We start from the raw sequence: 12,634 nt of genomic DNA on the forward strand, positions 1-12,634 counted from the left end.
AAAACATTCAGGTTTCATTAAACAAAAAAACAAAACAAAACAAAAAAAAGAAATGCACTTTAATGTTTTGGTTTCCTCAGTGGATCACAGCATTCAGTGCCTAAGATGTTCAAGTGAAAGGCATCTTTCCTGTGTCTTCCCAGATGAAATGGAGCATGGTTCTGGGTGCATCACAGAGAACTTGATAGCAGCTGGAAGGCCCATATGCAAAATGAGTAGCCTGTAACATGTAAGGCAGAAGAGAGAGGAGAATGAAGAATTGTGCAAGCTTCTTTCTCCACGAAGTAATCATCTTATTCATGTCTTCATGAGAACAGGAAAGATTTTTTGTTGGTGTTTTGCTGTTAAAACAAAATAATGTTTTCTCTTTGGGCCTACAAGAGGGTATGCTTGTCCTCAGGAAGGAATGAGGTTAGTCTTCTTCCACACATGAGATCTGTGTTCACCTTTAATCTTGCTCTTTAGAACAGAGCCCAGACAGTGGGGCAGGTGGGGAATCGGTTGCTCCAGAGGGAGTGAAGTTTGTCTCTCATTTGGCAGTGGTATTACCATACTTGTTAGATTAAAATTAAACCTTCAAGGTCTCTTAATGCAGGGTTTTTTCCTGTCTCTTTTGCCTAGGTCACACAAGCAAAACATTGAACATTGCTATGCACGTTCCCTGCTTGTAAGCAGCTGTCATTCATAATGTAATCTCTTCATGTCTGTCCCACTATTTATTTTGTTGGGTTTTGTTTGTTGGTGATGTTGTTTGTTTTTCCAATTGATCACCTTTCACTGGGGGTAAAGATGTGTTCAGGTGGAGATATATTCTTCTCACAATACTCTTAATTCTTGTTTATATTTATTTTTCCTTATATGCAAGAAGTGTGAAGAGTTGTTTTTTGACTTTATATACCACCACAGCAAGATAGAGTGCATTGCTAGGGTGATGAAAGAGAAGAGTTAAAAGAAAATGTGGAGGTTGTGTTTGGGTGTCTTGCTTTGTGAAAGGAATGATACAACTGGATGTGGTTTCACTAAGTCTGTCTTTTAGAAAGGGATAATGTTTGGGGCAAGCTGGCTTGTTACTGGCTGAAACCCTTTTGTTGTAATTAAATGCAACTTGCTCCTTTTCCTGCTGTGTGTTTTCTTGTGAACAGCTCTTGAACTTGTTTGAATGTGCTGGTGGCTTAGCAGGAGATCTTCAGTCTCTTCTGTTCAATAATGCATCAAGGTCTGGGGCATGAACACTTTCTGCTCAATTATTTTTTTCATCTCAAGGATGTGTTTAAACATATTTGGGATTCTTTTGTGTGTTCCTTTTTTTTTTTGTAAATGCCTTGCATTTCCACATCTGTAGCTACCAGTGGGTTTTTTAGCCATTCCAGGGTTTTGTGTCTATTTTATGTCTAACCAGATAGAAGTATGCTGCATGACTGATTTGTTGTGAAATTCAAATATCTCCTCCACTGCACCATTAATATTGACACTTGTGGGGCGAGGTGATCAGATGTGCTTGCTCCTGTGATAATGTGATGTTTCTAGGCTGCCATTTGGTTTCCTTAAAACAAGAGTCAGATAAAAATAACCTGAACCAAATAGGTGTTCAGGGTTTTTGGGATGATGAGGCCCCCAAGTTCTACTGCTAAAGCATCTGATTTGATAAAGGGTCAATCCATTTCTAGACAGCTGCATGATCAAGTTGAAAGAGCAAAATATTTGTGTTCTGTTTAGTCTTCTAATGCATAATAGCCTTTTCCTGTTAAAAATAGAAGATTTCTTCCTCCAAGGACTGTAATTCTCACAGGATGTGGAGGAACCTAATGCAGCCAGATTACTTGTGCTGTGCTTTGACCATGGCTCTCTGAAGGAAGTAACCTCAGTCCCTTTTCTTGTATTCAGAAAGCTTTATCTGCCCTGTGCCAAGCCTTCCTGTCCTGGCCTTTCCCAGCCAGCTCGCTGGGTTGGAGCCATACATGAATTCAGATGGGTTCCCTGCTCTTCCTTCTCACTGTTGCAGCTGCTGAAGCGTGGTCTTAATTTCTGGCATGATTTATTTAACTTTTCCTTCTCTGGTGTTCATGGAGCAGCTGCAGCCTGAGTGGGTCTTCATGCAAGAGAGTGAGTCCTGCAGGAATGTGCCAGGAAGCCAGCAACTATGGCATGATAATTAACCCTCTTTTCCAAAGCATCTGGGATCCAGGAAAACAAATTAATCCTGGCAGGGGCAGTATAGCAGTATTCAGAATTAAACACTGGAATGGGATTGTAGGATGGGGGATGGCTGAGGTTGGCAGTGGAAGCACAATGCAGGATGTAATTACTCAATTTTATATAAGCCATTATCTGTTTATTTTCTCTTGCCATCTTTTCTTTCCATTTGTGGTTTCATCTTTCTTCAAGCTACTAAAAAAATTAAATTGCTTGTGCTCCATTCAAAATTCAAGTGGGTAGTAGTCAAATAAGCCTCCAGAAGTTATTAGAGTGCTTCTTACTGAAAATCCTAAATTTTCTGTCTCTTAGGCTGTTAATACAATAGACTGGATGTTTCAGGAAGCACAGTTTGTATTTTGGTGATGCTTTCTCTATCAGCAAAGTGCAAACTTCTGGCCATTTTAAACTGAATGGCATGGATGCAGGGATTTGCATGTAATATAGATTATGCTTCTATTTTCTCTTCTGTTAACCACAGCACTGTAACTGCTAAATCAGATTAAATCAGTGAGCTTTAGATAAGCATCCTGTCAAAAGGCTTCAGAAGTGTCTAAGAAATAGCCTGGTCAGACAGTGACCTGGTAATCTTTTTTTGAAGTTGCTGCATGGCTTCTGATTGAACCATAGTAATTTAAAACTTTAGTAGCTGAAGGTGGGAATCCCACTTCCTGAACTTCTAGTTCTCTCATCTTCTTGGTGTGCACTTTAAATTCAAAACAAACTCCTGAGTTCTGAGGATAGAGCTCAAACTGGAGTATTTTAGTTACACTTAAATATGTTTCCCTTGCCCAAGATTTCTGTGGTGTTTTGTCCATCCCTTTATTGCTGTATGGGCAAAGACCTGTCTGTGCCTTCATAAGGATCCTTTATATGCCCCTAACTCCTCCTTTTTGTGTCCTTTTAACAGGAAGCAATGAGAGCTACCCAGAGGATTCCACATTAGGACTAAGCTATCGATTTATTTCAAAGGAACATGTTCTCTAGTCTTGCTTTTTTCAGCTCTTTCATGTAATAATAATAAAACAACCCTACCTGAAGTAATCTGGAGGGCAGGCTTCTCTCCTGAAGAGAAGAAAGGTGATAACACTTCACCAGGTCTTCAAGTATGTGGACCCCAAGTTCACTGCTGAGTGCAACTCTGCTCTTTTTGCTTTCTTCACCATAGGCAAATTACACATCATTCATGTTTGAGTGCTGCTTCAATCTGCCCCTGCCATTACCTCCAGTGCTCCCACCTTTGATGACCCTGGCATTGCAGGGAAAAAAAATAAGAAGAAGAAATTGAGATTTTCCTCTTTATCTCCCGTTGCTTCCAAATGAAGCTTGTTCTTCTGTCTTCTGCACAATTTGAAAATTCCCAAGAAATAGGGCAGGGATATTCAAGGTAGCAAGGACAACAGAAGCTAATCTTACTCTTTGAAACTGGCAAGAAGAAACGAGTTGGAGCTCCTGGCCTGAGACTGACAACACAGCCTTTATTTTATTTTATTTTATTTTATTTTATTTTATTTTATTTTATTTTATTTTATTTTATTTTATTTTATTTTATTTTATTTTATTTTATTTTATTTTATTTTATTTTATTTTATTTTATTTTTATTTCTTTTTATTTCTTTTTAATTTTTAATTTTAATTTTATTTAATTTTATTTTTATATTATATTTTGTTTTATTTTTATTTTTATTTATTTCTATTATTTTATTTTAATTTCTTTATTATTTTTATTTTATTTTTATTTTATTTAATTATTGTATTTATTTTATTTTTATTTTTAAATTTTAAAAAATTTTAATGTTTTATTTTTAAAATTTATTTTATTTTATGTTAATTTTTATTTTCTAATTTTTAAAATTAAATTTAATTTTTTAAAAATTTTATTTATTTTATTGCTGAAAGCAGACTCAGCTTTCCAGGAACTCTGCTTTGTGGACTTTTCCGGAGAACATCTGGCCAAGGACAAGGCTCCTTTCACAGGGAGGACAGAGTGGCTCCAAGGCCAGGATGGCACACGTTCATGGGTGGAATGTGTGGGGTGAGGCTCCCTGCTCCAAGGGGACACTTGTTTCTCTCCTGTGGCATGCTGCCATCCCAGCAGCCTTGGCAGGAGCCCTTCCTGCACTAAGCTGCTCATAGCTGACCAATGTTTGAGAGGGGCTCGTCTTTAAACTGCTTAAGCAGCAGTCACTTTCCATGTGAAGCTGCTTTTAAGCCATTTTGCAAGCACTTAAGCTGCTTCTATCTTATAGTCTCTTGAGAGGCTGAAATTCCCCATTTCCCCAGTCGATGTGTGACTGCCTGTACCCTGCATTAGCCTGGTTCCTGTTAAGGACTCTGTAGATCAGTATTCCAAAGAGTCACTCACTGGAGTGCCTGCTTTGAGTTGTGTGTGTGCTTTGAGCTTAGGCTTGCCAGCTGTGAGGTTGGCTCCTGAGCCAAGGAGGGTGGGAGTTTGCCCTTATATTTTAGGGCAAAAGAGCCCTAAAAACACATTGCCCAGTGCTCCAGGTTTCACTGGGAGCTCAGACACTTGTCCGCACTTGTCCTGCAGCTTGCTGAGGAGTCTGTTTGCCTTTAGCCAAACACCCTGCCAATAACCCTGAATCAGCCTTGTACCCAGGGCTGTGCAACACAGAGGCCAAGCTGATAACAACTGCATTTTGCTTTGTGTCCTTTCCAAGCCCAGACTAAGTTTCCCTGCTGAGATCTGTGGGAAGGGTGCATGGACAGGCTGAGCTGTGTTCACCTGGGAGATAGCATTTTTATCTGCTCTGTGAACAGGGAGCTGAGCAAAGGAGCTGGGGGAACATGAGTGCACCTTTGGCCCTTGGTTGTGGCAGCAGCACAGAACAGACACCAGAGTCTGTGCTGCTGGCCTGTAAAGCAGAGAAGCTTTCAGAGCCAGGCTGGTTGAGTTTACACACAGGTAGATTGATTGTGGCAAAATAGATTTTATTATTTATGCATTTTAGATAGCTTTGGGTTTGGTACAAGGTAGCTCTGTGGTGCCTGGCTTGCACATGATGAATACATGAGGCCCAGGATCTTTGAGTTCCCTGTTTTCTTGCCAGTTCCTCCTGGTTTCCTAATGAAATGGAGCAGCTTGCCCCTGCAGCATGCCCATGCAGCTTGCTTGACCTTGGAGATTGCATTGGTCCTCACAGGTACACAGCCAAGTGCCTGTCCTTGTCCTCCCACAAGTGCAGACTTTGCTGGGGAATGTCACTGGACTGGTTGTGCATTGTGTGGAGGTGACACTGAATAGCCTACCTGTGCCTGGGTTTTGCCTGCAGGGCTTTGTAAGGCCAGGGGGTGCCAGTTTCTGCCAGGAATCTGGTGAGAGTGAGGACATGAGCTCAGTGAAGTATAAGGCAGCTATTGCCACAAAGACATTTATCAACTACATCTCCACAGACCTTTCACAACAGACTTCTGCCTCTCCTCCCTCTCCTGGTTCCTTTCATGGCCTATAGTTCTGCCTAGAAATAAATGATACAATATTTTAAAAAAGAATGAAAAAATTGCGTTAGATGATGTGTAGTCACAAATTCCTTTTATGCCAAGCACAGCCCAGGTGATGAAATCCTGGGTTGCCCTGTTTATCTGAAATACAGAAGGCTGCCATGGAGGAAAGAGCAGGGTCTTTCAGGACCAAGCACCTGCAGCTCTGCTGTTGTCAGGTTTCTGCAGCATTTTACCTGATTTGCATCGCTGGACCTGACCATCCAAAATGTGTCCTGGCATCTACTCTACTTACTTTTCTGTCAATTGAAGCAGGAAACTTACTATCTCAAAGTAGCAGGCATAGATTATGTTGTTGTTGTTGTTATTATTTCTTCCATGTCTGCAGCTGTCGCCTTCCCTCCCTCCCTGTGATGGGCTGAGTTAGCAGGGGGAAGCTCCCCTGTGGGCCTGTCCTGGCTAAGAGCAAAGGTGGGCCACTATTGCCCAGGTCTGTGTCCTCCAGGGAGACAATCAGGCACAACTGTAGTTTTGGAGTGTTCTTGTAACCAGGAGAATCAGGACACAGAGACCACTGCTTTTGTGTTTCTGTTCATTTCCAGGCTTGGGTCTGTCTAGTGCTTCCCAGGGAACGGGGCCTGCTGTTTCCTCCCCGGATCCAGGCGGGGGCTCTGGGGCCAAGCTGGCAGGGAGCAGGGCCGGGGCTGCCCTGCTGATAGGGGACAGCAGGTGGCAGCAAGAAGTCCAGGTCCCTTGGCTCTGAGTTCAGCACCGGGGACTGCTGTGCTGGCTCTGCTGAACTGGGGACAGTGAAATCTTAGACAAACTCTCTGAAGCAGATCTGACACGTGCTCGAGGGCTGTGTGAGGTCATGGGATGGTGTCCTGCAGCGTCTGCACTGGATCACCCTCAAGGACCTGCCAAGACGTGCAGAAGGACTCCCAGGTGCTTGAGTTTGGACTCTCATTCACCAGAATGGCCACTCCAAAATTTGCTGAGCTGTCTGTGGGTGAGGAGAGAAATTGTGTAGGGCACAGCCAAGGGCAGCAAGCACATATGTGGCTGAACACAGCTGTGCTTTGGAGAGGGCAGCGTGTAAGATTGTTTCTGCAGAAACAGTCTTGATGTTGGAATCTCCTCTGGGTGACCAAGAGGCAGCCAAGGTGAAAAACTCCATGTCTGAATGTCTCCTGCAGTCTTACCAGCTCTGGGGTGTGAGACATCTCCAGAACCCTGTTCCTAAGAGCAGCATTGCAAAAGAGCCCCACTGGATAATCCAGAAACCTGGGTTTGGTTCCACTTGTGTAAGCAATTTATCAGGCAAGAGGTGATATTTCATCCCTCCTCCTTGAGGGAGCTGGTGTGCTTCTCAACATGTGCAAATGCCTTTGATACTTCAAAAATAATGGATAAATGGCAGCCTGGCTTAGCAGGAACAGATCTTGCAAGACAAGTGTGATTGCTTCCACTTGGGACAGAATGGAAAAGGATCCAACAGGCAAAGATGTGAGCAATGCTACTCCTGAGGAGTAGTAATTAAATAAATGCAATGAGGCAGTGAAAGGCATGAAAAAGTGACTGCCACAGCAGCATGGGTGGAGCTCGGAGGGTCCCCCGTGGGGTGAGACATCTGCCTCAAAGGGCTCACAAAAGAGATGCAGGGAGAGGGTGGGGCTGGGTTCCGTCCCTTTCCTCCTGATTTTCATTTGGGCTCTGCTTCTCCCACTTCTCACAGCATCAGGGAAATAATGGCAGAGGTGGGGCTGTGACTGTCTCCCTGGCTCCTGCCTGGCTGCTGGAAGGTGCCACTCCAGAGCCATGCCCTGCGGGCTCTGTCTGGAGCTCACCCCCACGCAGGGAGCAGCAAGCCCAGCCTACCTGATGAGGTCTCTGGTGGCTTTTTTCAAGGAGGAGCCTGTTTTCAGATGGTCATGGGGTAGAGACGCCCCCTCTCACCATGCACAAAGCAGGAGGTGAGAGCTGGGTTGGAAGGATGCTGAGACCATAGAGAGTGTGTGTGTGTGTGGAGGGCCTTCAGGGACTTCACTGCCACTGACACACCGGCAAAACAAGTGGGAGATTCAAAAGGGAGACTGGGGTGGGAGGGAAAGACTGTGGGCATGTATTTCCATAACGATGAGCTGCCGAAGGAAGACATAGGTGAAGGAGAAGCCCTAACACTGATGGAGGCTGCCATGGGCCAAAGCAGGAGCTGGGCAAAGTCTTGATCCTGCCAGCCGTGTGCTGTCAAGCTCTGGCTGTTCTCTGGACTCCCTAGTGTTATCTTAACTCCTGGGAGAGGGTGGGGGCAGTTTCAAACTTGGAGACAGTCCACTTCTACCCAGAGCAAAACAGTTATTTTGATACCACATTAACCATGTTGGTTATTTTGGGAATTTTCCACCTTCTTTTTGTTTTCTGTCCTCATTACATGTAAGAAAAATTTGCTTTAGGTGGCATTTCAGAACAGGAATGTTGCAACAGTCGTAGAGCAGCTGCCTAGTTGTGCCTGTTGGAAAGCTGTTCCTTTGCTCTCCCCTCTTGGCTTCAGCTGGGCTTGCTCCTGCAATGCTTTCCTTCTGGATTTGCTCCTTTCTTTCAGGCTGGAGCACATGTTTCCAAGGGTCTGCCTAGAGCCAGAGGTCATAGTCTCTTCGATGTTTAAACTCAGCCATGGATTTTGTAACACTTGTGGGGAGAAGAACCAACCTTGGTTTGGTATTTTTGGCAGCCCTTTCTCTCCAGACTCCGGGCTGCACTCTGTGCTGTCCCTGCTGCCTTGCTGGGGACAGGAGTAGCCTGAAAATGCAGGGAAGCTGCTGGCATTCCCACTCCCACAGCTGTGTCAGGCAGTGAACTCCATGGTACTTGTCCTGCTGGCCTGGGAGAGACCCGGGGCTCGGGATCTTGGCCTGTTCCATGCCAGGACACCCCTGATCCTTGTGACTGGGCAACACACAGCGTGGCCGGCTGTCCTTGGGCACTGCTGGATCCATGTGATCCAGATGGCAAAATCCACTGTGAGCCCCTGCCCTTTGAGCAGGGTAGAAACTCCAGCTGAAAGGGAGCTGGAGGAGCAGCCGGGTAAACACAGCCCCGTGAGTGTGTGATAAGGGAGCACTTGCCCCCAGACACTCCTTGGGCAAACCCTTTGCCCAGAGCTGTCACCCACCCTGCCATGGGCACTGTGCTCTGGTCATTCACCCCCAGCCTCCTGCACTGCCTCCTGGGCAGATTTGCTGCCAGCTCTGCTTTCCTATTAAGGCAAAGTGCAAAGGCATCTCTTGCATCACTCCAGGGAGGTGAGGGCCAGGCAGGGGTGTCCCTGCCAGCAGCAGCACTGCAAGCACCAGACAGGCACAAGAGGCTTTAAAGATCCACAGGCCTGCTCCCATCCAGTTCCCCATTGCCTGTAAATGAAATACACCAGCTTTGAAAAATAAAAACCCTCCTAGCAAATGGAAGCCGCTGCCTCCAGCTGAGATTTGTTTCCTCCAAGGGGAGGACAATTTGCCTTTGAGACAACCAAAATGTTTTCTGCATGAAAGGCCTGGCTCTCCCCTCTGTAGAAGCACTGGTATCTTGCCTGTTTGCAAGGCAGATTTGAATGTAACTGTTTATGTAACCGATTAAAAATACATTAATGTGCCTTATTCTTTTCTTCCCTGCCAAGGAGTTGGTCAGACACGGTTTCAGGTGAGTTCTGAGCATTGGGTGCTGCTGAAGAGTGCAGAGGGGTCAGACATGGTAGCAGTTTCCAGACTCAGAGTGGGCTCTGCAGGAGCATCCCTGTGCCTTGCTGCACACCCTCTCCCAATGTTGGCACACAGACCTCAGGCACAGCACCCTGTTTTTCAGAAAGCATCACACCTCTCTAGCCCCCTGGTTAATGGTTAGACCCACGTTGCAGCAGCTGCCTCCCTGGCCCAGCTGTGGAATGAGTCACGGATTTTAAATATTGGATTTTCTGATCTTGCCCTTTGGACTTATTTTTGCTGTGGCTGTTGGTAAACTGTGTGCTTCTAAGCTCAGGCTGCTGTGAAATGCTCTCTGCACTGCTGCACCCCTGAGCAGGTACATTTTGGTAAGTTGTACAGGAGCAGTGTCTGATGGAAGTTGGCACAAATGGCTCAAGGCAGGAGGCTGATTTTGGCTTAGTTTGGTGTAGAATTGCCTCTCAAAGAAAGTGCTGGTGAGAAAGGGCCTGTGGCAGTCCCAGATTCAGCCAGCCTTTGGACCAGGATTGTTGCCAAAGCTGGGTCAGAGCAGCTAAGGCTGGAAAATTTGTAAGGATGGAAACCCTTCCACTCTGGGTCCACGTCCCAGGGCTCCACCACCCTTCCAGGGAAGGAGCTTTTCCTAACACCCTGAACCAGCCAGGCTGACTTACCTCCTGGAAAGGCTTCAGCTTCATCCTCCCTTCTGGCTGCCAAGTCACTGTAGACTTTTGCTAAATCACCCCAGCCTCCTCTCCTTCCCAACTAACCAAGCCAGCTATCTCCACCTCTCCCTGTAGGCAATGTTCCCTGACCTCAACCAGCCTGGTGGCCCTGCTAGTCCTCTCCAGCTTCCAGCAGATCCGTGCTCATCCTGGAGAGGCTGTTCACACCTACCAAGTCCTGCTGAAAGGGAATGCCTAGAGCCAGGACATGCTGAAGTCAAGCTCAGAAACAAGCTTCTTGTTGTGTCTGCTCCAGGAAGGCTTCAGAAGGAGCTGGTTTTGATGGATTTCTGGATGAGATGGGTCTGAGCCACCTGGCACGTGCCCAGCACTGATAAGCAAGGCCTGCCTGTGCCCATCTCCTTGCAACACCACAGCATCCTCCTGGCCACTGAGGGCTACAGGCTACTGTCTCCTCAGCCCCATGGAAGAGCAACACAGTTTGGGGATATCACCAGCACAAGGCTGGCATGTCCTGAGTTCTGGACTATTCAGAGCAGCAGGTACCTCTCCACTTGCTCCTGGACACTGTCCACCCCTACTGGCATAGGTCCAAGGGGTTCAGCTGCTCCCAGATTCCAGAGGCTGTGTGGCTGGAGCCCAGGGGAGCTGGTGGAGCTGGCTTGCCCTGCTCAAGGCCAGCTCGTCCATCTTCACCTGGCTGAAACAGCTCACTATGAATGGAGAGGCAAGTGTAGTGCTTCATTTAGATGGATAGCAGGGAGCAGAGGAACTTTGCAGGGTCATGTTGGGTGCTTCAGCAGGATTTGGGCTACAAACCTGAGCCTCTGTGGAGCATTAGGCTCCCTTCTCTTTTCCCTTCTGTGGGACTGAGAGGTGCTGAGCAGCCCATTCCTGCCCAGAGCTACCTGGTCCCCACTGGTCACTCCTCTCTGAAGGATGGTGTCACATGCCTAAGGCTCCTCCTCTAAGGTCTGAAAGATTAGACTGGAAGTTTTATGGGTGGGAGATGTCCCAGGGCTGAGGTCAGAGACAGAAATGTAATGTCTGCCCTGCTCTGTTATACAATCCGCTATTAAATAATCACTCGGGGTCACTGCGCCTGCCAGGCCACTGCAGCTGGCAGTGGGGCTGCTGGAAAAACAGGATCACTGTCCACTGGACAAGAAGAAGGAAAAGCAGTAACACACTTCTGGGCAGTCCCATGCTCAAACCCTTCCCAGCCTTGGGGCTCCTCATTGCAAGGTGCTTTTCAGTGGCAGAGGCACTCTGCAAGGACACAGCCTGTTTGTAGGATGGCGGCAGTAGGGAGGTGGCTGTGGCTGGTGTTTGTCTGTGGGATGCTGTGGTTGAAGTGTGCTGGCAGGGAACTGTGCCTGTCACAGGGACACTGGTTCTCCACTGAATCTGGGCAAGAGGAACACTCAGCATCCATCCAGCTCAGCTCTGTGCCCCCCAGCCCATGACGGTACTTTGCATTTCCTACACCTGCAGTGGAGCCAAGGCTGGGGCAGAGCCATGGCCTGCCATGAGCTGCCAACCAGCACCCAGGGGCTGGGCCAGTGCCACGGTGCCAGGCTGTGCTGCCCCCCTGGGACTGACACCCATGTAACAGCGCTGTGTTAAAGATTTCCAAGGTGCTGCAGAAGAAAGTAGCTGAACTGGACACTTGGAGGACATCGGGGAACCTGTGGGAATGGCTACTGATGATCTGTGTTGGCCTCAAGTGAGCAGGCTGCAAGGGAGCTGGATGATTTTCCCTAGGAGATACAGGCCAAGTCCAGGAAAAGAAACCACGCTGGTGGGGGAAGCTCACAAAGCAAAGCTGGGAAGCAGCCACACTGCACTCAGAGCCCGAGCATTGCTGTCCTGGGATTCCTGTCCTCCAGCACGCATTTACAGCTAGCTAGCCTACTTCTGCTGGGTAATCTCTTCCTAATAAGGGGTTTTGGCAGGTGGCTGTGCTCCCCTGAGGGCGAGGGAGAGCAGCTCAATACAAGCAACAAACTGGTGTGGAGCAGGGCGAGTTCTTTTTGATTTAACTCAGAGGGTGGCGCTGAAATAGGAATGCTGGGGGATGACTGGATGGTGCTGAGGAAGCTTGAGGTATCCCTTACTTGGATTTGCTGCCTATGATCAGGGAGGCATTCTGGCTTAATGCAGCTGTTTTGTTATTTAATGCCACTTGATTTTCCTTTACACTTTCCCAAATGTTTTAAGCTATTCTTTGTTGTGCTTATCCACTTTTTAATCTGAGGTCAAATGATTGGATCTTAATCCCTGGATCTCAAATGAATTTGCCTTTTGGTTTCCAGTCCTCTGCTACAGCCAGGCTTGCTGTCCCCTTTTCCTCCTCTCATTGTTTCTCTATTTCTTGCAAGGTAACATTACTTGAGAAGAACAAAACTGGTGATATCCCCCTTATTAATATTTCCAGACAATTTTATGTTTTTACTTGTGATGAGTCCCTGGTGCCTTTTTTTGTCAAACTTCCTAAATGTGATCATAGCCAGTGCAATACTGTGCCTTTTGTGGCTGACTGGGTACAGAGACAGCTGTCATGGAGTAATCCTACAG

This window comes from Camarhynchus parvulus, chromosome 3 (assembly GCF_901933205.1).
Source record: "Camarhynchus parvulus chromosome 3, STF_HiC, whole genome shotgun sequence".
Classification (NCBI taxonomy): Eukaryota; Metazoa; Chordata; class Aves; order Passeriformes; family Thraupidae; genus Camarhynchus; species Camarhynchus parvulus.